Source organism: Lepidochelys olivacea (assembly GCF_965140295.1).
Source record: "Lepidochelys olivacea isolate rLepOli2 genome assembly, chromosome: 8".
Taxonomy (NCBI): domain Eukaryota; kingdom Metazoa; phylum Chordata; order Testudines; family Cheloniidae; genus Lepidochelys; species Lepidochelys olivacea.
Window position 1 is genome coordinate 35,676,068 of NC_140418.1, and position 27,103 is coordinate 35,703,170.

General features: G+C 48.9%; 1 protein-coding gene across 6 annotated transcripts in view; it reads left to right on the forward strand.

Moving 5' to 3' along the window:
* The first annotated feature begins 880 nt into the window (after positions 1-880).
* Positions 881-27,103, forward strand: part of CXXC5 (CXXC finger protein 5) — a 107,365-nt gene continuing 81,142 nt past the window's right edge. The window contains exon 1 of one of the 6 annotated variants that reach the window (XM_084636003.1): positions 881-901. The gene's annotated coding sequence lies outside the window, so the exon portion shown is untranslated. Of the gene's footprint in view, positions 902-9,814; positions 10,055-10,219; positions 10,494-10,712; positions 10,734-11,022; positions 11,113-27,103 lie in introns of those variants that run through there. The other 5 variants (XM_084636001.1, XM_084636000.1, XM_084636007.1 and 2 more) reach the window with 5 other exon arrangements.

Below are 27,103 nucleotides of genomic sequence, written 5' to 3' on the forward strand. Positions count from 1 at the left end.
TCCCTTACTATGTGTTTGTGCAGCACCTAGCACAATGGGGCCCTGATCTCAGCTGAGCCCTCTAGGGTTATTTTAATACTAATAATGGCATCTGCTTTACATGTGATGGGACTACAGCAGCCATCTTCTTCTATCTTAAGTATAAGTGTAGAGAATCCGTGAAGCAAGTCTTGTTGCTGCACGGTAGCTGGTGGGTTCTCTTATTCATCTAAAGGTCTATTAAAGTTACAAGCCAATGTAGAGGGAAGATGTGCCAGCCTCATTTCAAGCATGTACCGGCAGGTACAGTAGAGTCCATCCGAACAGTATTGATGGGTTCTGACCCCTCTCACCTTGTTAGATCTGAAGAGATCACCGCGGCAGGTACTATGGTGCAGGCCAAAAATTAGCATGTGTACCCCAGAGAGAGTTGCTCTTCTTCTCTTCAGTGGTTCATCTCCTCAATGGCTGGCTTGGGCTAGTGCTAGCCAGCTCTTGTTTGTATATTTTCCTTTGGGAAGAAGCACTATTATTCTTCATTCTTTACATTGCAGTGATGTCTAGATGCCCTTGTGCTCTGTGTTCTACAGACCCTCTCAGCACCAAAAAAGGCAAAGGAGGAGAGAAGAAATTGTGGGACAGATTACCCAAGATCACACAGCGAGTTCATGGCTGAACTGGGACTACAGCCCAGGTTTCTAGTCTATTGAACCACACTGCCTGTATAACAAAACTCAAAGGACATGGTGGGGAAAGGTTGCAGGACTTGGGATAAGGTGTGCCAGGGAAGGGGAGAGGATCTGGGAATTGGCTGGGCAATGGGTATATGGGAATAGTTTTGATAAGACCTCGTTTTCTTATACACTCATTCTTTCCACAGGAAAGGAGTGAGTCGGTGGCTAACGTCAGCTGTTAATCCAAGGTAGGTCACAGTCACTGTTCCAACCATCCAAACTCAATCAGCCTGAAGTCCTTTGCGGATGGAGATCTGGTTTCCCTGCTCCCAACAGTGCTGCTAAACAAGACTAGCACTGGATTTTCAAAATCACCTAAGTGGTTTCTGAGCTTATGCACCTGATGAAGGCCGTTGAGGTTCACTTTTTCAATGTGCTGGTTTAGGTGAAAACAGCAGAGGAAATGGTGTTAATCACTAACTCACTCTGAGTCAGTTCACTGGTGGTAAGCAGCTGATCCAGAGAGGAAGGATGGCTTTGTGGAAGGGGGCTAGCCTGGGTCTCAGGAGTTCCAGATTCAGCCAACCCTGGCTCTTAGGGTGACCAGACAGAAAATTGTGAAAAATCGGGACGGGGGTGGGAGGGTAATAGGAACCTATATAAGAAAAAGACCCCAAAATCGGGACTGTCCCTATAAAATCGGGACATCTGGTCACCCTACTGGCTCTACCACAGGCTTCCTCTGTGACTGTGGGCAAGTCACTTAGGGTGGGATCCACAAAGGGACTTGGGTGCTGTGACACTCAGCATGGTATCACCTAGACAATCCCAGGAATAGTGCTACGATCCACAAATCCTGAGAGGCAACTTGGCTCCCTATACAATGAATGGGGAGAGAGGCGCCTAAGAATGGGATCGACAAAAGCCAGCTGGCTAGGCCAGAAGATCCCTAATCTAGCGAATGGAAATGCTGACCAAAGGGGGGTGTGCTAAGCCCCGCCCCTTTCCCAGAGATCGGCACCTAAGTGCAGGCCGCAGAAGGTGCCTAACTCTGCGTAGCCACCCGTGACCAGGGACCTGCTGCCTGGAGTCGCTCCTTGGGGGAATGGGTTAAGTGCCTGCCTCACTCCATGAAAAATGGTGCTGGGAAGAGGTCTTGCCCGCCTTATAACTTCCAGCCCAGTGGTTAGACCACTGGTCTGGGATGCGGGCGGCCCAGGTTTAATTCCTCCTCTGCCAGAGGGGAGAGGCTCTCTCACCTCTCAAGGGCATGCTCCAGCCACTGGACTGTGAGGTATTCTGATGTGGGGCTTCCTCACTCTCTCCTCTTGAAGCTGTTCCGCTGAGGATAAACACAGCCATTGGGCCACAGAGGGGAGATGACTCTAATCCAGTGGTTAAGGCTCCCATGTGGGAGGGATATGACTCTGGTCCTGTCCCTCTGCTCCAACCTAGGAACATAAGAACGGCCATACTGGGTCAGACCATTGGTCCACCCAGCCCAGTGTCCTGTCTTCCAACAATAGCCAATGCCAGGTGCTTCAGAGGGACTAAACAGAAGAAGCAATCATTGAGTGACCCATCCCCTATTGTTCCCTCCCAGCTTGTGGCAAACAGAAGTTTAGGGACACCCAAAGCATGGGGTTGTCTCACTGACTATCTTGGCTAATAGCCATTGATGGACCCATCCTCCATGAACTTATCTAGTTCTTTTTTGAACCCCGCTATAACTTTGGCCTTCACAACATCTTCTGGCAACAAGTTCTACAGGTTGACTGTGCAAAGTACTTCCTTTTGTTTGTTTTTAAATCTGCTGCCTATTAATTTCATTGTGTGACCCCCAGTTCTTGTGTTATGTGAAGGGGTGAATAACACTGCCTTGTTCACTGTCTCCACACCAGTCAAGGCTTTATAGCCCTCTCTCATATCCCCCCTTAGTTATTTCTTTTCCAAGATCAACAGTCCCAGTCTTATTAATCTCTCTTCACATAGAAGCTGTTTCATACCCCTAATTTTTGTTACCCTTTCTGTACCTTTTCCAATTCCAATATATCTTTACTGAGGTGGGGTGACTAGAACTGCTCACAGTATTCAAGGTGTAGGTGTACCATAGATGTATATAGAAGCATTCTGATATTTACTGTCTTATTCTCTATCCCTTTCCTAATTATTCCTAACACTGTTTGCTTTTTTTGACCACCACTGCACATTGCGTGGATGGTTTCAGAGAACTGTCTACAATGGCTCCAAGATCTTTCTTGAGTGGTAACAGCTAATTTAGACCCAATCATTTTGTGTATATAGTTGGGATTGTTTTCCAATGTGCATGACTTTGCATTTATCAATATTGAATTTCTTTTGCCATTTTGTTGCCCAGTCACCCAGTTTTGGGAGATCCCTTTGTAACTCTTCACAATCTGCTTTAGACTTAACTATCTTAAGTAATTTTGTATCTGCACATTTTGCCACCTCACTGTTTACCCCCTTTTCCAGATAATAAAATATGTTCCAGATTTTTGAATTGGTCGAATTGCACTGGTCCCAGTACAGATCCCTGGGGAACACCACTATTAACCTTTCTCCATTGTGAAAACTGGCAATTTATTCCTACCCTTTGTTTTCGGTCTTTTAACCAGTTACTGATCCATGAGAAGACCTTCCCTCTTACCATAACAGCTTACTTTGTATAAGAGCCTTTGGTAAGGGACCTTTTCAAAGGCTTTCTGAAGATCTAAGTACACTATATCCACTGGATCCCCCTTGTCCACGTTTGTTGACCCCCTCAAAGAATTCTAATAGCTTGGTGAGGCATAAGTTCCCTTTAAATAGCCATGTTGACTCTTCCCCAAAAAATCGTGTTCATCTATGTGTCTGATAATTCTATTCTTTAATAGAGTTTCAACCAATTTGTTTGGTACTGAAGTTAGGCTTACTGGCCTGTAATGCTAGGATCGCCTCTGGAGCCTTTTTAAAAAAATTATCTCACATTAGCTATCCTCCAGTCATCTGGTACAGAAGCTGTTTTAAATGATAGGTTGCATACCACAGTTAGGAGTTCTGCAATTTCATGTTTGAGTTCCTTCAGAACTCTTGAGTGAATACCATCTGGTCCTGGTGACTTATTACTGTTTGTTTAATCCAGTTTGTTCCCAAACCTCCTCTATTGACACTTCACTCTGGGACAGTTCTTCAGATCTGTCACCTAAAAGGGATGGCTCAGTTGTGGGAATCTCCCTCACAACTTCTGCAGGGAAGACCAATGCAAAGAGTTAATTTAGGCTGTATCTACACTAGCAAGCTTACAGTGGCACAGCTGTACTAATGCAGCTATGCTGCTGCAAGATCACTCGTGTAGCCGCTCTATACTTGCAGGAGAGAGATCTCCCATCGACATAATAAAACCACCTTCACAAGCGGCGGTAGCTATGTCGGCAGGAGAAGCTCTCCTGCCAAGGTAACACTGTCCACATGGGCACTTCTGTCGAAATTTATATCGCTCAGCGGTGTGTGTTTTCACACCCCTGAGCAACATAAGTTATACTGACAAAAGTGGTAGTAGTTTCTCCACAATGGCCTTGTCTTCCTTGAGTGCTCCTTTACCACCTCAATCGTCCAGTGGCCCCACTGATTGACAGTCTTCCTGCCTCTGATGTACTTTTTGCTGTTTTTGTGTCTTTTGCTAGTTGCTCTTCAAATTCTTTTTTGGCCTGCCTAATTATACTTTTACACCTGACTTGCCGCAGTTTATGCTCCTTTCTGTTTTCCTCGGTAGGATTAACTTCCAATTTTTAAATGATGCCTTTTTGCCTCTAACTGATTCTTTTACTTTGTTTAGCCACGGTGTCACTTTTTTGATCCTCTTCCCAAGTTTTTTAATTTGGGGTATACATTTAATTTGCACCTCTATTATGGTGTTTTATAAAACAAGTTTCCATACAGGTTGCAGCATTTCACTTTTGAGACTGTACTTTTTAATTTCCATTTCACTAGTTTCCTCATTTTTGGGTAGCCCAATCACTTTCATTATTTATCCACAGTGCACAGCTTCAACAGGAGAGACTGCCAGATTTTGCATGGGAGCTGATCTGATAGGTAGCCGCTGAGCACTTCCACAAGTGCTTTAACCACTGGGCTAAAAGTTATAAACTGGACTCGTCCTCCTGGAGCTGGATTTTGAATGGGACCCAATCTGGTAGGTAGCCTCTGAGCACACCACCTGGATCAGGCCCTCCCTTGACTTAGGAAGCTGAAGGCCTGCCTTTCCCATGGTTTGTTGAATTGCCCTGGGGCTTAGGGAGGAGATCAGAAGCTGGATGCTAGGACGCCCAAACGGAGGCAGGCAGTGCACACGCCCAGAAGCAGATGCACATGAAAACGGAGGCACCAAGTGACTTCAGGCATTGCATTGGAGCCAAAACTGGGCTGGGGGTGCCTAAGTCTGGGGGTTACCCACCTATGTCCTTTTGTGGCTCCCACCTTTAGTCTCCCTGGCCATCAGTTTCTCCTCTGTAAAACACGGATAAGAGCACTTCCCTGCCTCACAGGCTGTGTTGAGGGGCACTTAGGTACCATGGTCATGGGGGATATACAAGTACCCCAAGCAGAGATGCCTGTGACCAATGCCAAGCCTCACTGGCTTAGGAGCTGTATCATACAGGGCTGTGCTAGCAGGCCGTACCCAATATGCTGTCTGTGTAACTTCAATCTTTGTGTGTAGCCTTGGGGGTGGTTAGAATTGGAAGTAACTTTATGGGACATCTGTGGTCTAATGGGTGGATAATGGGGCTTAGGAGTTGGCTTTCCCACTGGCTTTGTGTGATTTTTTTTTTTTTTTTTTTTTTTTGTGCAGGCTGCATAGGCCTAGCTTCCAAAGCAGTCTTTGATTTTGTTGGTAACATTTTCAAAAACCTGTGAGTGAGTTAGGACCAGGGTTGTATCGGGATGCAGGTATCTGAAGATGCAGATAGGTGCTCTGTGCGATTTTAAAAACAGGCCCCTAACTTCCCATTGATTTCTAAGTCCCTTCTGAGAATGAGACTTGGTTTCCTTGATCACTTAGGCGGTTTTGAAAATATTATCTTAAATGTTTAAAAATGCCTCCCAGTGGAGGGCAGCAGTGGTGCTTCAACCTGCCTTTCCTCGCAGACACAGCTGTTCCTGTTGGCCTAGCCGCCTGCAAATTGCTCCTTCTGAGGCTACAGTTCCTTAGCCTTTTAACTTACCTTTATGAAGATGGCATTTTCAAAGCACCTAGCGCTGGCCTAACTCTGCTCCCATCGAAGTAAGGTGTAAAACTCTCCTTGACTTCACTAGGAGCAGAGTGAAGCCAATACTGCATTCCCACCAGAGATATATGTAAAACTCTTGGAATTAACCAGATGTGTGCCAAATGAAAACAGCTTAGCCATATTACTTTCATTTTCAATCCTCCCTCCTCTGCCCCAATATACACATACTGTCTGCATTTTTGTCTCACTTATGACTATAAGTAGAGCTGGTCAGGACATGATTTTGGGGTCCTCCCCTGGGGAAAAAAGCCAATGAAAAGAGGGTTTTTTTCATTTTTTCTCAACATTTTTCTTCAGAAAATGTTGGGTTTTCATCAGAAAACAGAAGCCAAAAAAACAGGGTTTTTTCAATTTTCAGCAACATAAAGCTAAAAAATTTCTGCCATAAACCATTTTTCTTTAGTTTTTAGTGGAAATTGATAGAAAAAAATCAGTTTTGGGGTTTTAGATTTATTTTTAGTGGAAAACCTGAAACACGTACTCAAAACCGTAGATGTCCTGTGTAAGTCTTCCATTTTGATGAGAGCCATTAAAGTTGGGTTGAAAGAAATATTTCAACTGGATATAACTTTCCAGTGTCCGATGTAGGGATCTAATCCCCTGAGGTGTTTGTAATGGGCCTTGCATAGAAATGATGTATTTTGTCTTTATTGAGGTGGAGATTTTCAAATGCACAATAGGCCAAGTAGGCACCCAACTCTCCTTGAAAGTCAGTGGGAGTTGGGTACCTGGGCCCCTGGTTGTATCTTTGAAAATATCCTGCTTATTTCATAGAGTTTAAGGGGAAAGAGACTTTTTAGATCTAGTCTGACTTCCTGTAAAACCCAGGCCTGAAATTTTTACCCATTTACCCTTATATTGAGCTCAATAACTTGAGTGAGCCCTAAAGCATGTCATCCTCAGGAGACTAGAGGTGCCCCAGGCAGAGAAGAAGGAAAATGGAGGGGCCACCAATGCCAGAGGCTGCTGCCATGGCAGGGAATTGATTAGGTGAGATATGCCCGGATGATCCCAGCAGGCGAACCACACCCCATGCTGCACAGGCAGGCAGCAAATCTCCAAGGTTCCTCTAATCAGACTGGGTAGGGGGGGGGGGAGAATTCCTGCTAGCCTGCACATCTGGCAATTAGTTGGATCCTGAGTATGTGAGCAAGACCCACCAGTCAGACGTCTGGAAAGGATTCTCTGTACCACTTCAGAGCATTAGTCCACCCCATCCAGGGTCCTGTCTCCAGCTGTGGCTAATCCCTGATGCTTCAGGGGAAGATAACCCCTGCTTCCCTGTCCCCTGCCATACATCTGGCCAGGTGTGCAATGGGGAAATGTGTAGTGTGGTAGCGATCAGGGTCTTGTTATGGTAGCTGTGGGTCACACACATGGTCTGTATAAATAATCAGTTTAACTGAATAAGAAATTGGAATCCACATAATGCTTCAGCCCCACAAGAAGTTACGAGAAATGGAGAAGAGTGGGAATAGAAATTGCCTTTCAGCCTTGCCTATAGCAGACATTAGCTGTACCTCCTGTAATGCTGGAGGAAGTACCCACTCCTTAAATGGACACGTAAAGTAAATGGATGAGCACCTGCTAGTCAATGTGAGTACATTTGCAGAATTGGGTCCTGAGTCCATTTGAGATTGTATTGCAAGCAAGACCAGGAAATATCACATTCCTGTTTTCTTCATGTATCTGCTGGAAGGGTTCAGTAAGAAGTTCACATCTGACCAGTGGTACTTACATGATCCCCAGATTATATATGATGTACATACTTGTGACACCCATTGCTTACCAACTGTCATACAACTGGCTGACACAGCATCATAAGACTGAAAAGAGTTTTGCACTATTGCTTTCCTAGCTAGTCAATAGCTTCTGGCACCAGCAAATATTGACCAGCTACAAATTTGCTGAGGGGAGGTCATATGGCCTTTTGACCTGAAATATAGAGGACGATAACTTCGATGCTGTGTAGGGGATATTGGAGTGGAGACATTTTATCTTATTCTACCCGGAATAAGCTTTCAGGGCCCCAGTCCCAGGCTTTTTAGGCATCAGCCACACAAACATGAACAAAACGTGTGAGGTATAAGCGACACAGAAAGAAAAGCAGTCATAACAATTATTTATTGAGACAGCAGCTCAGTATGGTATCATGGAGAGAGACACACCCTAGTCCAAGTGGTTTATAACCAAAGACCTAGTTTTATGATTAGCTGTCTGCCATCTGTTTATCTTGTCCAGCGCATCTGAGCACAGTAGTAGCACTGGGCCAGGTCCTGGTCCGCTTGAAATTGATGGAGGTTGTACCATGTAAGACCTTGATCCTGCGAGTAGCGTTGCATGGCAGGGGGGAGGGGAGAGATGACCCTTGCTCCCTAGCAGAGCCCCATGGAAATCAACAGGGTGCTGTGTGGGTCCCTCACACATGCTCCAGGATTGCAGGAGATGCTCAGCAGACATGATTTTTAAAAGTGAACATGAAGGACTATAAGAACTGAGGGGAAAATGTCTTGTACGGAGCGTGGCTTAATAGCACCTGCCCAGCTTTGCACAGTGCTTTGAGAGTGCTATAGACGTGCTTACTATTATTACATGATCCTATTATTAATTAATTATTATCTGAGACAGTTCCCACTATTTGTCCTGGAGTTCTGTTACTAAGACTAGGTCACGTCATGCGGCGAGCTAAACCCAAACTTTGTCAGACGGTAAACAGCCTGAGACAAGTGATACAAAATACATTATTAAAGAATGTTATAACACATCCCCTGGCCAGCAGGGTAATGTGTATAAGGATGAAGGTCTGCATCATGTGTTGAAAAAAAAACAAAAGGGACCTGCAGCTTAATTATATCTTGATGGTCAATTTCTGAATTTTTGCTGTAGTCTTCACTTCCAATCAATCCCCCCAAGTAATATATCCCTTTTAAGAGGGCCTTATAGCAGTTAGCAGAAGCTATATAGGCATCTATATATATTTGGCATTTATATATATGTGCCCAAGGTATGTAATAAAAATACAATAAATGGACACATTGCATTAGACTGAGGGCCAATGTCATGTATTCATAATGTACAGAGACTAGTTTGAACAATTTCAGCTCAGAATAGCTTGAAATGCCACAGAAAGCTGCGCTCTGAGTCCAAGCAAGCGGAATCCATTGCGGAAACCTAAATCCTCATGCTCTCGCTCACGCACATCTGTATCTACATGTTATAATAATAATAATTAATAATTAATTAATAAAAAGGATCTTCAAAGTTTAGCACGAGTACCACAAGTGGTCTGTTGAAGTATTTACACCCCTAAGGAACCGCTGGGAAAACCTTTATTCATAAAAAAAGGCTCCACAATGAATCAGCCCATGTGCTGGCGATATTTTGTGGCGAGGCACAAGGAGCGTGTTTTCACCAGGAAGCAGCGTGAACCTCGGTATTTGTTATACCAACCCCCCCCCCAAAGAAAGTTCCGAACAGGCCAGTTTAACAAAGCCCCAAATAAAAATCACATCGCCCCTGAGAAGCAAACCCGGCTGGGCTAGCACCTCCCCAGGCCAGCTTGCTGAACGCCGGCTGGGCAAAGTTTCGCATCTTACTTTGGGGTTTGTTTTTATTTTGTTTAAAGGGGAAGGACGGCGATAAACTCAAAGTTGCTTTTCGTCGTGGTGGTGGTGGTGGGGGGGAACACAAGGAGAGAGCAAAAAGAGGGAGTGTAGGAGACAGCGAGGGATGGCAGAGGGCTTGGGGGCTGGGATGTGGCCAGTGGGAATGCAGCAGCGGCAGCCACGCTGCAAGTTAATCAGATAATAATCAAAGCGATTGCATAAAAACCTCCTTTGGAGGCGGCTCGGCGCTGCCTGCCCGGCTGGAGGAGTTGCCCCGGGCTGCGGCTCACTTTGGGGCTGGTTGCTGGGGAGGGCGGGGGGAGAAGCCTGCGCTCAGCATGCAAAAGAGCAGGGCCAAGGGAGCGAGGCGGAGATGGCAGAGGCGGCGGCAGTGGGCAGCCGGCGACTTGGTCCGGTCCGGGTTTTGCCGGCAGCCCCCGGGCAGCAGCAGCCCTATGCAATGTGGTTCGGCTGTCTATGTACTTCCAGAGCGAGGAGGGATGTAGAGGTGGGTTTGCGGGGAAGGAGACGCTGCCTTGGAGGAGAAACACCCCCCCACCCCTTCACTTCTTTTTTTTTCCCCTTCAATTTCCCATTGTGAGCCCCCCCCCTCCTCCCATGCACGCGACCCTTTGATCTGGGCGCTGCAGCCCCCCCCCACCCCGCTGATTTACCCCCCCGCCCCACAGCGAGGGGAGGGAGACAAACACCCCTCGCTTTGCAAAGAGACAATTTTTTGGCAGGTGCTAATTTTTTTTTTTTTTGCATGCTCTGGATTTGGCTCTTTAATCCGGCCGGCGACAGCTCGCGCGCGCACACACACACACACACACACACACACTGCCCGGAGTGGTGGTGGCTGCAGCTCCCATCCTTCCCTTCTCCTCCTCCTTCCTCCCCTGCCGCTGCTGCTTCTCCTGCTCTTGCTCCGGATCGCTCTTCCTCCGGTAGGTGCATGAGAGTGAAAAGGCCCCTGTGCTTGCTAAATATGCAGATACATTCACGGGCGACGGAAGAGTTGGGGGAAAAGTCTCGGGAAAAAGTTTGCCCTGTAATTTCCCGTCCGTTCAGGTGCTGATCAGTGGGAAAGGGGAGAGGGGGCAGATCAGACCCTTTGCTCCGACCCAGCCCCTATCCCTAACCCCCCTTCTCCCTACCTCCGCCGGGATGGAGAAGTGCGGCAGAAGGTTGGTCTCAGATCACTGGGTCTAGACAAAAAGCAGGGGACTTTTTTTGGGGGGGGGAGGAGGGTGGTGGGATCCTCCATGGGAGATGACCCGTGAGTTCGCCCCAGCCCGGCTGGCACCAGAGGTCCTTGGAGCAGAGGCAGAGACATCCCAGGAGAAGGGGGGAGGGTTATGCACCCTCCCTCACTTTCCTTTTAAAGTCCCCCCCCCAAGGGAAATTAATCGCTTCTCCCGCCCCGATTCTTCCAGTTTTGGGTATTTTTTGCGGGGTGGAGCAAACCCCAAGCACCGCGATTTGAAAGTGACCAGTCCCGTGTGTGTGTGTGAGTGTGTGTGTGTGTGTGTCTCTCTCTCTCTCTCCTGTAGCGCTCGGAGTCATGTAAGTCCCAGATCGCGGCTGCTTTATTGGGGTTGCTGCCGGGAGCGTGGGGGGTGGGGGGATTGTTGTGGCGGCCGCGAGGACGGGGCGTTTAATGAGCAAAGTTTTGTCTGCAATATTGAAATTGTCCCTCTTGCCCCCCCCTTCCCTCCCCCCCCCTTGAGTGAAATTAACAGGAGGGGGAAATGGGATAGCAAATGTCAGTTTCCAGGGCTGGGCGGTGGCACGGTGGCTGCAGCCAGCCCCTCTATCCCAGGACGCTGCATTATTGATCGGGAGCCCACCCCCTCCCGATCTAATCACTGGGTTGTTTCCCGGGTTACAATGGTGTCTGAAAGCAGCAGGCTGGCTCTAGCTGACCCTTCTGCTTGTGTGAGCCGCGGATTAGAGCGGCGCCCGCTAGCGCCGCTGCAGCTCAGGGGCTGTCAGCAATTCCTAGCCCTGCTTTCCAGGGGCTGGCGATTCAGCAAACAAACCCAGGCCGCCCACCCTCCCTCGCCTGCCTCCAGCTTGCCATGCAGAGCCTGGCGCTGCTGGGGAGAGGGAGTGGACGGGGAGCAGCACAAGGCGGCTGGGGGGCAGACTTTGGGTTTTCCCGGCTTTAATTTGCCCCCTTTTTTTTTAAAAAAAAAAAAAAAAAGCTGGAGGAAGAGGATTTGGGGCAGAACAGCGTTCCCTGGGCTTATCCCTTTGACTTGCGGGTTGGATATGATTTCTTTTTCTTTTCTGTAGCTCAGAGGGCATTCAAAGTGTTCGGGTCGCTTGTTCAGAGTTTTCTACAGGTTTCTTTTTTTATATAAAAGCAACAGGAGGGCTGAGTTTGTTTCATTTATTTTTAAAGCAAATTTTGCATCCACAGAGTAGTTGAAATCTGTCTATTTTGTTGTTGCCCATTTTAGTTTTGTTTCCCAAACTGCAGTCAGTGAGGGATGGCCAGTGTGCGGGATGCGCGGCTCTCTGGAACTGAGCCATGTGTGACAAGTAACTTAAGTTTGTTTTTTTTAACCAAGTAATATTTTCCCCCCACTTTGCCTTTGAGTCGGTAATATGCGATTCATGCTGGAGCTGCACTCCCCCTGCATTTGATGTGTGGGCACTGAATGTACACTAAGAATAAAAGATTAAATGGAAGCAGACGATTGCAGTGTACAATGTGTAATTTATCTAATACTCATCCACAGCCGCACGCTGCTAGCTGTAGTGCTGTAGTGTATTTTGCAAATGATTTACTGTACTGTTGATTATTATACAAAACTCGACTCGGTCTTAGCTCAACTCATTGAGGCCCAATGACCAATGCCCTTCCCATTCCACCCAGTTATTTGGTTTGGGTCCTTTAATTCTTTGCTCAAATGAGCGATTAAAAAGGAAGTGCTACTTATTCTGGGTCCTAAACATAAACAAAGCTGTACACACATCCAGTGATAACAGATCACATGTGTGCAGAGCTCCATGTGACCCTGATCCAGCAATCTTTGCTCCCATGAGTAGATTCTTTGGAGAGGATGGGATGACTGGAGTGATTTGAGGACTACATGAAGGAGTAAAGGATCCATGCCCTCTTAGTTGTAGGATACCTGGGAAATACCGTGTTTTAAAAGAAAAACTTAATGGTTGGGGCTGCCCCATCTGTAACCCACTGAATTAGAATGTAGGGCACATTTCTTATCACCATGCAGCTTGAAAGATACATTGCATGCAAGGGGTAGGAGCTGGGTCTTGCACCACTGAACTCAATGGAAGTTATGTTTCTGACGCGTTCGGGAATAGGCCCTGACTGATATGACAGTGTCAATGGTCCTTTAATAGTTCCCTTGCCTGGCTTTTCCAGGCTCCTTGGAGCCCTTATTCTGTCACAGGGACACTTCCCCACCTTCACTTGCTGTTCCACTTTCTAAAAAAAAAAAGACTAAATTTCCAGCAGCTGCTTCCACAAAGCTACCCATGAACTTCCATGCTTATGCATGCAAACAGGACCCTGTGACTTTAGATCAGGTAGCTGCCTATACAGGAGGGTGATTGGGTGTTTCTCTCCCTGATTTGCCTGTCCAAGGGTGTGATTTATTACAAATACACCCATAGCACCAGGGAGTGAAAATTTGGCCTGCAGGCTACTTCCCTACAAGCAACTGCTGTAAGTAATTGTGTGGGGTCCAGCTTAAACCCACCAAAGCCAGGAAGTTCAGAGCTCAGACTGCAACTTCTTTGTTAACTCCAACCCCGTTTATCCCCTCTGTGCTGGAGGATTCCCCAAACACTGGGTGGTCTTCCATGCTGCACCTAGGCATAGGGAGAACTTGGGCTGACAAAGGTCCCACCCTGAATATACTTGCTTTCACTTATTGCTACTGTAACTGGGTTTTTTTCCTTTTGTTTATTTGTGTGAGGTTTTAAAAAAATGTTCCAACAGTTAAATAGCTTTGCTTTAATGTGCGCTTTGAAAGAAACATGAGCCATTGAAATTGAAGGCCAAGTAGCGAGGATTTTGCCTTTAAGAGGTGTTGATTAATAGAAAAGCAGACCTAGGTTTTTCCTTTGGAGTGTAAAGTACCCTTTAGTTAGACATAGAAAACAGAGTGCCCCTTTCCTCCCTTTTTAAAAAATTCCTTTCCTGAAAGATTATGCATGGTGTCACCTTTTGAAAAAATGACAACAGTCTGTGCATTTAGACCTTGATGAGAACTCTCAGTGCAATGTCAAAAACAAATCGGCTTCTTTAGTGCCTTATTGAGCACAAAACCCGTAAGTGTTGTTCTCCAAGGCTTCTGCCCACATTGGCGAGGCAGAGAGGGGTCGGTTTAGCTCCCTTTGCTGCCAAGTGTAAATTTATTGCCTGATTTTAGTAGTGTCCCCCTATGGAATTGGGAGCTGTTGGTAACATTTACTGTGTTCCCCTGTCATGGGAATGGGCTCGTTTTGTCACTTAAATCCAAGTAGGCGCCATTGTGTGCGTGTGTGCGTAGATGTGCATTTTATCAGCCTTATAGACCCAATGATCTGACCTCCCGGGGTTTTTTGTGGGGTTAACCCATCAGAGCGTGATAATAAAAGTAAACTAACAAAAGAAGTGCTTATAGCTTTCTGCTGGTGAGGGTTGACTTGGCTCTGTGTATTTGAAGTTCTAGTCGATGTTCTTCCTCTGCACATTAAAGCTGACAAAGTGGCTTATGAGGAAATGACAGGTTAAAGCGTCGGACAAATGAAATCGACATAGTAAATGTTCGGAATGATTTGAAAGTTCGGCTGATTCCATGAATGAAACTTGTTGAATGAACTTGCGTGGGAGTTTTGTTTACTGGTGGCAAATGCAAAGTGCACATTGCAAAACATGATTGCTTACCCTGGATTAGAGAGATAATAAAGAAGATATTGAAGTGTCTGCATTGGGCTAAACAAGGGCATTTAGAGCATGCAGAGGTTATTGAATGGGGGGTGGAATGGGGAGAAGGCCTTGGTGGTGCAGGCAGTTTGTGTGTGTGTGTGTCATGTGTGTGTGTCATGTGTGCAAGGGCTTTGTACAATGTAAAACTTTTTGAATGAATGCATGCACACATCATTCACAGGTTATCACCACTTTGGTGGGAAAATAGATGAATTGTTTGAGGCTTTGAGCCAAGTTGTTACTGACATGGACTTACAGGGGGAGATCTGAGGACCAAAGGGACCCAGCTTTGTCTCTGGCAGATGCCACAAGGTTGACTTTGGTGCAGTTGTGCTGGCTTACGCTAGCATGGAGTTTGGCCCACGGAGCCTGTGAAATAACATTGGGCCGTGTTACACTCCAGCAGCATGGGATGCCCTGAAGGCTGAGGACTGATCCAGTCTGCAGCATGAGCCCAGCAGCCAAAAGTGCATGTATGACATTAACTGGCTGAGGATGTATTTGCAGGTGCCTCTTTCCAAAAACCTGCTTGTTCCTCCTTGATAAAGGATGCAGTTAACACGAGTCATGCAAGAGGGGGATGCTGAAATGGGTTTATTGTGGTAGGGACTTGTCCAGTGCATCTCACTAGTGGCATCTATCACAGAGGGGCCAAATTGTCCTCTCCCTAAGCAGGGTAAATGTCCCCTTTGGTGAAATGTGTCCCCTACCTGCAGAGTCAGTGGTATCTCCTCCATTGGTTTTGGGGAATCAACTCCCCTGCCCACCCAATAGGTTGTGGGATAAACTCTTCCCCCCAGCAATGATCCATGAGAAGGCAGAGCTCATGGCATTTCCTGACTTGTTCTCACCAGGGGCACTCTCGGGCCATGCGTTCGGAGCACGTGGGGACATGTGGCTGCCTGTCGGTATCCTCGTTTGTTCCTAAGCACAATGTGGTTTTCTGGTGGTTTCACTTCTGAGCTCCTCCAGTAGCACTTACGGCCAGACCCTCAGCTGGTGTAAATTGGCATAGCCCCACCGATGTCAATAGAAATGATCTACACCTGCGCAAGATCTGGCCCTTTGGCCCATTCAGATTTAAAAGCTTGGTAACACAGAGCAAGGTGAATTACAAGTGAGAGGGTTGGGGTTTTTTGGCGGGGGGAGAAGGGGACTGATTGGCTCTGGGTGCGGGGCAGGGTCATATGGGGCTCTTCACCTGTAGGGTGCTGGTTCCAATCTGGTTCTAGTGCAGCAGTGACTGGGGGCCATTTGGTGAGATGAATTGACCGTGTTCTCAGCTGAATCCTAGCAAAGCAGGAGCGTGCTGCTCAGAGAGACACTATTGCAAGGGGGGCTTGTAATTTTATTGCAAAATACTAGACAGCTTACTGGCTTGATCATCTTCTCAGTTACATCGGTGTCACGTTGTTGCCTTTAGCAGTGTAGGTCACTTCAGATTTACACTGCAAGTTCTGCTGATATTTTGCTTCTTTCCCATGTGCTTTCTCCAAGGCCAAAGTCTCCAGGGGAGGGCTGAGTTTGGAAAAGGGGCAATGAAGGAATTGGGGGTTTACTGTGTGAAATTAGAAGCTCTGAGCCAAACTCACTGCTGGCATAAGCCACCAGAGTTCTGTGACTTTACGGAAGTGTGCCAGTTTACACAAGCAGAGGATTTGGTCCCCAGCACCTTAGGTGCCATGGAAGGCCGTATTGGGGAGTGGGTGAATTTGCTGCAGTGCCCACCCTGCAACTGAGTGAGACTCAGGGGTCTGTAGAAAGTGTGGGTGGTGGGGCGAGGGAGAAGGAGAGAGAGAGAAGGCCTGACTTCCGCTCACCTCACCTGATTTCCGTTTACCCTAGTCTGAATCCACTAATCTCAGTGCAGTTCCTCCTGATTTACACTGGTATACAGGAGAGCAGAATTGGGCCCGTTGTGCCTGGAAGGGCCAATCTGGAGCTTGAAAGCCAGTGTGAGCCAAGTCCCTGTGAGTGGTGGTGTCGGTTACTCTCCCTGGGCCTGATTCTGCTCTCACGCCACTGGATCCAGGCTCAGGCCTTATGTCTGCCTTGGCCAGGTGGCGCCTGTAGGGGGGCACAGGCGCATAGCTCATGCAGACGAGGCGTTTGACAGGTGTGCACGCTGGCCCCCACCATGGGCAGCGGTCTGGTCACTTGAAACCGTTCTTCGGGGTGTAAAAAGGCTGGAGTCCAGGCTGTGTCCCTGATGCATTGGGGGGGTCCCCTGCCAGCTGGGCTTCACCTGGGCCTGGGCCGGGGGGGTAGCAGATGGTGCAGGTGTGAGTGAAAACCTGGAGGGAAGGGTGCTGCGTTACTGTATCTCTGGATGCTACCAGCCCCTGGTCCCTTCCACTCCCATTCCCCGGGTTTGCAGGCCTGCTGGATCATGCAAGTGCCATCGCTTCACCATTTACACCAACCCTGGATTGGCCCTGAGGCTTTCCTAGGGGCTGCCCACCCCCTGGCTTTGGGGCCAGATCCTCCAGAGACCTGTAAATCAGGGAGCTCCATGGCACTACACCAGCTCTCACCCAGAGAGGAGCTGCGCTGGCCCCCTTGGTGGGAAGTTTCCCTCCCGATGCAGGACATGTTCCGGTGCTGGGATCCTTAGGATGGGCTGGGGGAGCCTTTGGGAGCGACTGCCACTTCCAGGGTGAGGAGACTTGAAACAAATCATGCCAAGCCACCAAGATGACTGTCTTGGGGCCAGCTGCCTGCTCACCCGTCAGCAGCCTGGCCGTGTGCTGGCCTGGATCCCGCTCTGTCTGGGACCTAGCAGCAGGCATCTCCTCTGGCACTCTGCTACCTTTGCTATTCAAATGCCGTCCCTGCTTGGGAGACTCTGGATTTCCTGCCGGTGCGGTGGTGTGGCTTTCCACACTTTGTCTGGCTGCCACTCCATCACGTGCTTTGATGGCCACATTCAGGCTCACAATGAGGAGGCCGGAGCCAGCCCCCTCCAGTCCTGTTCCCCCCCTCCGCCCTTTTTCCTCCAGCCTCCACGCAGATGTACCACTCCCCTCCTCAGGAGGCTGGTTCCACTGGGGTGGTGCTGACTTGCCCCGGTCTCTCCCCCACCCTCTTCACTGATGGCAAATTTGTTTTCCCAAACCCGGGCGCAGGAAGGACCCCTTGGTTAAGTGTATTAACAGTTAAACTTTCAGCTCATAGCTTAAACTCACCAGACCACGAAAAGCCTCCATCGTGTTTACTCATGCTCTGGTGCTCAACAAGAATATAGTGCTGAAGCTTTCCTCCACCCTCCCACCCCCCGCCCCTCAACTTCAACTTCCAGGAGAGAGGGGGCCTTTCTGGCGCTTTTCTCCTCCAGAGGACCCCGGATCTGGGGGCGATCCCAGCTTTTCCTGTTGGGTCTCTCTCCAGCTCTGCGAGCTTTGGTAAGAGAGGTGGAGACTGAATTCCTCCCTTGGCCAAAGGAGCATTTAACATTTCCCCCTCTCGCTAGCGCTTTGAATCCTTTTTTTTCCTTAACGGAAACCCAATTTGTTTCCTGTTGGAGCTGGGCAACTCCAATGGGATTGATCTTTACCCATTTTGATGAGCCTGTATGCCTAGCAACACCCAGCTCCATTGAAATTTACCTTCTGTGGAGTGGAGGAGGATGATTGTTTGTTAAGCCAGTGATGCCCCAGGATCAGGGCCCCATTGTGCTCCACACTGCACAGAGTAAGAGACGATCCCTGCCTTGAGTTGCTTACAGTCTGCATAGACCAGACAGACAAGGCAGGAGGGGGGGGACAGACAAGGTATAACATACAAGAAGGGAGGCAAATGGCCTCTTAGATCAGTTTTATGTCTGGTGGGAGATGGGGTGAGTGGGGAGAGTGGAGGGGCTGAGCTAACAGGCCTACGGGGGAAAAAGGACCAGCAATATTGCCAGGAGTAGGGGGCTCGTAGGGGAGGTGGGGATGAGGCTGCAGCGGAGGAGCTGGGAGGGCAGAAGATAAGAGGTAGTTGGCGCAAATAGTGGGGGGAAAGGGGCTGCTTTTTTCCCTAACCAGCAAAGCCCTTATGCAGCCAGAGAGGGAGGAAACAATGGAATCTGCTTAGAGCTTTGGGGTCCGACTCCAGGTGACGTGGACAAGGGGCAGGTTTCAGGGCAGCCAGTGGGTGAGAGGGGGTCAGCAGAGCCTGCGGCAGATCTCACTCCCCGTGGCAGCAATCGGCGGCGACTGCGCCAACCCCAGGCCGAGTGGCACCACCATAACAATGGTGTATGTGAAGCCGAGTCCTGCCGAAGGGGCTCTGAGCTGGTATGGCTTGTACCCCGTTCGGAGCTGTGGTTAAAGAAGGGGAAATTTCTTTACTACTCTCCTGCTCGTTGCTTCTCTGCCCATGCTCTGGCATGTTGGGGCAGGGCCGGCTTCCCCTCCTGCCCACTCGTGCTGCGTGTTGCCTGGGCAAGCTGCCTGAGCAGGGCCCGGGTACCAAGTGGTAGCTTCTCTGCAGATAAATGGGGAGCAAGGAACAGAGTGGCCTGGGCGGGAAAGAGCTGCTCTCGCTTGACTGGAAGGGATGGGCTTGATGTAGTAGGTCAGACGGGATGATCATCACGGTCCCTTCTGGCCTTAGCATCTATGACTCTCAGAGTTTCTCAGAGGCCCAAGGTATCCTGTGTGCCCCAGAGCTCTGCAGCCCCAGAGCAGCGTTGTTATGTGATGGGGGAACCTAGCAGTCTTGGATTGGGGTACAGATTTCATTTATTTTGTGGAGGGGTTTGCAGAGGGTGAGCCCAGAATTCATTCATAGGGGTGTGGAGCAAATCTGTGGGTTCAGTTATTAGGTGGTGGGAGGAGAGCCCAGAATGTATTTACTCTGTGTCTGTGTTGGGAGGTGTCAGGATTGATCTATTGGTGGGAGAGAGGAGAAGTGATCCTTTAAATCTGATAGGTGTGGGGTTGGGTTTTGTGTCAGCACATGTCCTTCTCAGCCAGGCTATCAGGTTTAATCTTCAGGCACCTATGTGTTACAGAAGCTTATGAGCCCATTTACCTGCTGTGACATACACATCACCTCTCAGTTCACCCTGCTCTGAGCTCCACGCACATCCCAGTTGGTGCAGTGTGGGGTAGAGGGGGTGCTGCATGGCGTATCAGGCACACCTTTGAAAGCCCTCTCTTCTCGGGTGCCTCTGGTCTTTGGGGGCAATGGGTATCGGCCCTGAGAGCACTGTCAGTTAGCACATGCAGAGCATTCTCTTCCCACATGTCTCCTCCCCTACATTGGGGAAGCAGGCGGATGGCATCGCAGGTCTTCTATGACAATCCATATCAATGCACAGGGCAGCCTGTTATTAGAAGAAGAAAAGGATTTTAAGGTCACAACTTTTTAAAGCAGCAGAATGAAGCAAAGGGGAACCCTTGTATTCTATGGAAGCGGTTGGATCAGCCTACATACCATATTGGGTTAACTTCTGAGGTTTGGAACGCTCCAAAATTAGTTTTCAGAGATAAATAGAGGGCCCGATTCTGAGACACATACATCAGGTTTACCCCAATGCCTTCATTAGGGTTACTCCTGATCTGTACCGGTGCAAATAAGATCAGAATGAGGCTTGGTGTGTGAAAAAGTGATTCCGCTAGCAAACGCGTGCTGCAGAATTGCTTTAATCTATTTTCTTCTGGGTCTCATGGCCTGTAATCTCTCCTCTTGTTCCATATTTTTTCTTCTCCTTTTGTCTGTCACATGGTCAGTGATCTTTCTCACCCAGCTCCCTGGACCCATCTCTGTCTCATCAAAGGGTGCTCCTTTTGTGCTTTGTCTTGATTGGAAAGTGTAATCCTTTCTGGATAATTAATACAAAGGCTTTAAAATGTTTTAAAAGTGACTCTGTAAGAGGCTCCTGCATCTGTCTCATTGATTCCATCTTAGATGTACCCATTTTACAAATAAAAAAGTTTTTTTTTCTAATCTCCAGCCCTGCAACTTCCCCTGGGATTCTAGAGTCAAGCTGGGTTCTCCCCTTCCTGTGTATAATCACTCGGAATCATAAGCTGCTTCTTTTACAGGCCATATTCTGGATTCCTTAACGCTTATGCAATGCTACTAAAGGCACAGCTGCCAATCAGAGTATAATTTGGCCAGCAAAATCATTGTTACTGGGGATGATGCATCAGAAGGGAAATGCCACCTTTTTATGTGTCAGATGAGAAGATTTCATACGGTATCCACAAGCCAACAAACATAGCTACCCCGATGCCATTTTTACAGTCACCTGTCAGAGAGAGCCCTACTTTATAGCGAATATCGTCACTGCATTGCAAACAGTTGGAATTTCGGGTTACCACTGATGTAGCTAGACTGTGAGCACAGGGCTCTGGAAGTTTATAATGTCCTCCATCCCTCTTCTTCCTCTCTGGATGATGCTTATGGTGGGGTGTTGCATCTTCCCATTTAAGCTCTTAAAAGTCATGAAAGTTAGAGATGGAAAAGAACCTAGACCACTGAATCTGTCTCTTGTCAAGAGCAAGCGCTAGTTCTCCAGCTAGAGAATGTAGTGGGTAATAAACATCCCCAGCACTTCATTGTGAGACATGGAGCCTTCCATTTCTATGTCACAGTTCAGATCCATCCTTGGGGTTTGATTCTGCTCTCACCTATGCCAATTTTCCAGTGGTGTAACTCCACTGACTACACTGGAGTGATTCCTGATTTATTGAGATGTGGGAACAAAATCCGTGACTGAAAATCATTTCTGGGCCCCACTGGTTGGTTGAGGTTACAACTGGCAAACTATATTTGAATTGCCAAGATAATTCTACAGGGGCCCTAGAGATGCATGTGATCTTATCCCACGGGCGATGGATCCAATTCTGCTCACAGGTGTAAATCCAGAGTAACTCCACTGTGTGGTATGGATTTGCTTCAGATATATGCCAGTGTAACTGAGAGCTGAATTAGGCCCAGTAATTTTTAGACCCATTTTGTCTGGCATAAGCCTGCACAATGTCATTGCAACAAATAGGAATTGCATCCACATGCCCCAGTGCTCTGAGGTCTTGATGCACTCTCATCCTGGACTCTGGCCTCCCTTGACTTCAGTTTCCTTAAGCGCAGCTTTTAAAGTCCTTGATTAGCATGACATCAGATGGCCATCCAGCGATCCAAGCAAGTGATGCCCTTGGCACTTGGGGTGGTGGCTGTATGGTGTTTGAATTTGGGCCTTTAAATCTTGTTTGGCTTCAGCAGTTCTCCTTCCAGTTCATCATGATTTTCAGTTACTTTTCAGGCTTCTTTTTCTTTAAATTTGTGTTCTCATTCTGAGACTTTTCCTCCAGTTCTCAGTCATTCTCCACCCCACCCTCCCATGTGACGTGTGTTGCTTTGCTTTTGCACATACCTGGCTTTTATACATCTCCTTCAACCATAATCACCCACCTCTTGTCTTCAGTCCAGCTGTTGATGTTCTCCACTGGGGGTTTCTCTTTTGAACACGTTCCCCCATTCTTTTCCATTCCTCTGTTATTTAACCTGTCATTCACCTCTGTCACATATGCCTCTGTCCTTCACCCTGAACATCCTTTTGTCTTCCCTGTAAGACTGTGAATCTCTAATGCTCCTTCACTATGGATGCTCTGAGCTTTTTCCTGAATGCTGCTGGTTCTGCTGCTCTCAGGATGTTCCCAGTGCTGACTTCCCAGCCGTACCATTAGGTGTGGGTGTGAGCTGAAATGCTTCCGTTAGGGTTTTCTCTTGACTCTTTCTGTGTGGGCCTCTTTAATTTGTTAGTTGCAGTCTTGCATCTGTAATTGCACTGAGCCGACACGTCAATGCCTGGTTCTTGCTGCTCAGTGGTTCTGATTTTAGAATATGGTTTACATGTACACTAGAACTCCCAGGGTGCATTAGTTTGCAAGGATTTCTGAGTTGTAAGGGACAGTTTGGTATTGTCAGTCACCAGTGCACATAAGGGATCATATTTACTGGTGTAAATCAGTGCAGCTCCTTTAGCTTCAGTGGCGTGCTGCTGATTTACATCAGCTGTGGCTCTGGCCCCGTGTAGTCAAAATTAGGCCTGTATTTGACATTTCAGTGCCTTAGAATGTCACCCAACTACTGCATTTCTGCCCCCTTGGTTCAAGTGTAGCTGCTGTACCCCTGTGGGCCCTGCTCATCTCACTAGCTAAGCAGGATCAGGCTAGGTCAGTTCATGGAGGAAAGATCTTCTAGGAAAGCCCATGCTGCTGCCGCTGGAAGTGGTGTTTGTGGTTCAGTAGATGGGGTGATCCCCTCACGGTTGCTAGGGAAGAATGAACGCCCAAGGTGCTGTCCTCTGTATGAAATGGAAACCTGAGGACCTGATTCCTGTGGTCATTAAAGGGTTGGTGGTGCTTCTAGATTCACAGAAGGGACCATTAGATCATCTCATCTGACCTCCTGTATATCACCGGCCATCACATTTCAGCTAGTTACCCCTTTATTGAGCCATGTAACTTGTGTTGGGTGAGGCATCTTCCAGACAGGTAGCCAGTCTGGAGCTGAAGAGATGGAGAATCCACCACTTGCCTTCATAGTTTGTTCCAGCGGTTTGAGTAAGGGCTTGTCTACGCTACAAAGGCTTTGCTGGCACAGCTGTACTGGTGTAGCTATGCCGGAAGGGCCGCCTAGTGGAGACGCTGGTTATACCAACAAAAGGAATTGGCTTAGTTAAACCACCTGCCCCGCTGACATAAGCTGTTTCCAGCTAAAGGATTTTTTTGCTGGTATAACTGTCTACACTAGGGCTTTTGCTGCGTAGCTATGTCAGGCTGGGAATGATTTTTTCACGTGCCTACCAACATAGCTATGCCAGCTAACTTTGTAGTGTAGACCTGTACAAACTTCTCAAAGCCCTTAGAAAATGTTCTTGATCCTTAAAATAACAAACACATCTTCATGGTGTGAGTGAAAGCCCGCAGGAGCTAAGTATGAACGGATCAAAGCAGGGAAGATTGGAGGCACGTGCCACTAACGGGGCAGAGTTAAGGCAGTTTGAGTATCTTAAGTGGATTTTCATTCTTTCCCATTTAAGTTTCATTTAAATTTTACCTTAACTCTGAATGTGCTGGGTTTCTAGTGATTTTTTGTTTTGAGAATGACAGACTTCCTATAAATTACAGGATCCGTGCACTCCAACTCACCAGAATTGTATTAGGATTTGATGGACGGCGTGGTAGCCTGCTCAGCTGTTGGCAGAGCCGGCCTAGAAACAGAATGGGAAAATGTGCTTTTAAAAAGTTTATATGTATATAAAAATTATATTTGGGGGCTGGGGGATGACTGCATCTGTTGCCACTCATCAGCATCCCAGCTGTGGGAGCCCTGGAGAGCGTTGTGTAGAACATAGAAACCCCACTGAGTCCTTAGTTGCATCCTAGATCTCAAAGCTCTCTGCATTATTGTGAGCCCTGTTTCACAGCTGCGGAAGCCAAAGTACGGAGAAGGCAACTGACTTGTCCCGGGTCACGCGGTGAGTTGGCAGCAGTGGGGCCATTCCCCCAATAATTTTTCAGGCCGTGCCCCTGCTTGATTTCGATGAGGGCTTTGGCTTAAAAACTGCCATTAGGGTGGCCCAGAACAAGGAGTTAAGCCCAGCCCTATCCATTGGGCCATGCCACTTTTATTGTACATAGAGAGCCAGCTCCTCGGCTGGTGGGATTCAGTGTAGGTCCATTGATCTCGGTGGCAATTTGCTGGTTTACACTAGATGAGGATAGGGTGATCAGGTGCCTGGTTTTTGACTGGAAAGTCTGGTCGAAAAGGGGACTGGACACCTGATGTCCAGTTCCTGCGGGCGGGGGAGGTGGTGGGTCATCACCCGCTCCAGTCCCCACTCAGCTGGAGCAGCTTCCTACCTGCATTGGGCAGCTGCAGCTCCCAGCCCTGGCTCCGCAGGTGAGTCCCTCCTGTCTCAGGTGGGGTGGGGGGTGGAGGGGGCAGGTGGAGGAGAGGGAAAAAGCAGTGAGCGACAGGGGGAGGGGGGAAGAGGAGTGGATAGAGGGTAGGGCTTTGGGGGGAAGAGGCGGGGCAGGGGAGGTTCTGACTCTCCTGCTGGAGTGTCTGGTTTTTAAGTATTACCAACTTGGCAATCCTAGATGAGGATCTGGTCCAGCATGTACAGTCCGTGCATTTGTAACCCCTGGTGAGTGGCGGGATGTGTAATACACACTTGGCATGGGTGACATGGTCGCATATGTTGTGTGTAGGAAACGGACAGTTCAGGGCGGCAGGAAGCAAATCCATACTGTCTGTGTTGTCTCCTCCTTGCTGTATGGCTGCTCCCATGGGAGAACAGGCCAGCGCTTAGGGACTACATTTTCCTTCCTCATCTCTCTGGGGCTCTGCACAGTGTGGGGCAGGAGCAGCTCCTTCCGCAGCCTGCCAGCAGCGTTCCTGATCTGGATGGGGTCAGTAGAGAGCTCCAGGATGTGTGCCCACCTGCATGCTATCTCCACCGTGCCCCAGGCTGTTGCCTGGCTGGCACCTGAATTTGGGTCCATCTCTACATGGCTCTTCCTCTAGACAAGCCTTTTGTTCTTCGTTTCTGGAGACTTTTGACCTAATTGCTATAACCTCTATGAATGACAGAAGATTGCTGCCTCTGGGTGGCATTGTTTTGGTTGCCCTCTGCTTTACCTTCTTCATCTCACTAATCTGATGACCAGAAAGTATTCAAAGCATTCCAAATATGGGTTCATTGTCTGGCTCTTTACAAAGCACAAGAAGGATTTCCTGGGACCATTATTCAATAAGTCTATTTATACTCCCTGTTGTGTGTGTATGCCACAATGTAGAATCATATTGCATTGCATTTGAAATTGCACGTGCAGTTTCAGTGATTGTGCATATAAATCAGGAATAGCACGCACAAATCATTGGCTCTGGTTATTTGTGTGTCTGATTGCAGTAAATGCACATGCAAATCACACGCAGTGTGTGCTTTGTCTTTAACAATCAGGCCCGTTTTCTATGTGACATATGTGTGTGTTAGATGCAGCTATCTACTCTGTATTGAGTGTGGTACACCGGACCCTCGCTAGAACGCACGTCTATATAGCACGAATTCGCATATAACATGGTCGCGGCCATGGATCCCAAATTTAATTATTTTAATTGCATTTCATTTTAATGCAGTCCCCGCTATAACGCGGTATCGCGCATGGATCCCAAATCCTGCATTCTAGCGAGGATCCGGTGTACTTTGTCGCTCGAAGGCCATGTTCTGCACAGGGGTTTCGGCCCATGCACCCAGGACCGTCCCTAGCGATTCTGGGGCCCTATGCAGTCCCCCCGCGGGGAGGCCTCTGCGGGATGGGGGGGGCGACCCAGGCCTCTACAGGGGGGCCGGGGCTGACTTGGGGGGCAGGGGGGAACCACCCCCCAGCACTCACCGGCGGCGCGGCTGGGGCCGGGTCGCTGTGCTCCCGCTGCCGGTGAGGGCAGGCCCAGCCCCGCGGCTGCAGAGCTCAGGGGACCGGGGGCGAGTCTGGAGCAGAGCAGGGGCGAGGCTGGGCCTGCACCCACCAGCAGTGGGAGTGCAGCGACCCGGCCTCAGCCACGCCGCCGGTAAGTGCTGGGGGTGGGGAAGGGGCGGAGGCCCAGGGGAAGAAGCCGGTGGGGAACGGAGGGCGGAGCAGGGGCAGAGGCCTGGTGAAGAACCGGAGCAGGGACTGGAGCAGCACGCAACTGCGCAGGGCACAATTTCCTGGTGCCCTATGTAGCTGTGTGCTTTGCGTATGGGTAAGGACGGCCCTGCATGCACCAGGGAGAGTGGTGATGCAGAGAGCTTCTCCCCCAGCACCTTGCGACCCTCCTGCCATGCCACTGCTGGGGCTAGACCAGTGGTGGGCAACCTGCGGCCTGCGGCCACACGCGGCCCATCAGGGCAAGTCACTGGCGGGCAACCAGACCATTTGTTTCCATATGCATGGCCACCCACAGCTCCCAGTGGCCGCGGTCCACTGTTTCCGGCCAATGGGAGCTGCAGGAAATGGTGGCCAGGCCTGTGCCACTTCCCGCAGCTCCCATTGGCTGGGAACAGTGAACCGTGACCACTGGGAGCTGCGGATGGCCATCAAAATGTAAACAGTCTGGCGGCCCGCCAGCGGCTTGCCCTGATGGGCCACAGGTTGCCCACCACTGGGCTAGACTCTGTAGCTGGGGGGCACGAAGGGGCTGGAACACCACTTCCCCTTCTGACCTAGCGCAGTGATGGCACCCCCTTGTGGTCTCCAGAGGCACTGTGCTGCTTCAGCACACTCCTGAGCTGCCCCATTTCCCCCTGGGGGTGTGTGGCCCACACTTCCATCCACCCCACCGTGTGTGTCTTTATCTAGGGCACCAGGGAGCTGTCCCTGAGAGGTGCTGTGGTTTCGTACCCTTTAGAAGTGCTGCCTTTGGCTGCAATATACTAACTGCCTAGGATAGTCTGTGAGTTTTCTGTGCATCCCCTGTATGAAAGTGTAAATCTCTTGTGACGTGGGGATCAGAGGACAAGTCAGAGACCTTACTGTGATGGGGTCCCCTGGTTTTGGGCTTTAAGTGTCCAGTAAGAAACAATCCCGGGCCCAAAGAGCGTATGATCAAGACAGACCAAATTCAGAGGGG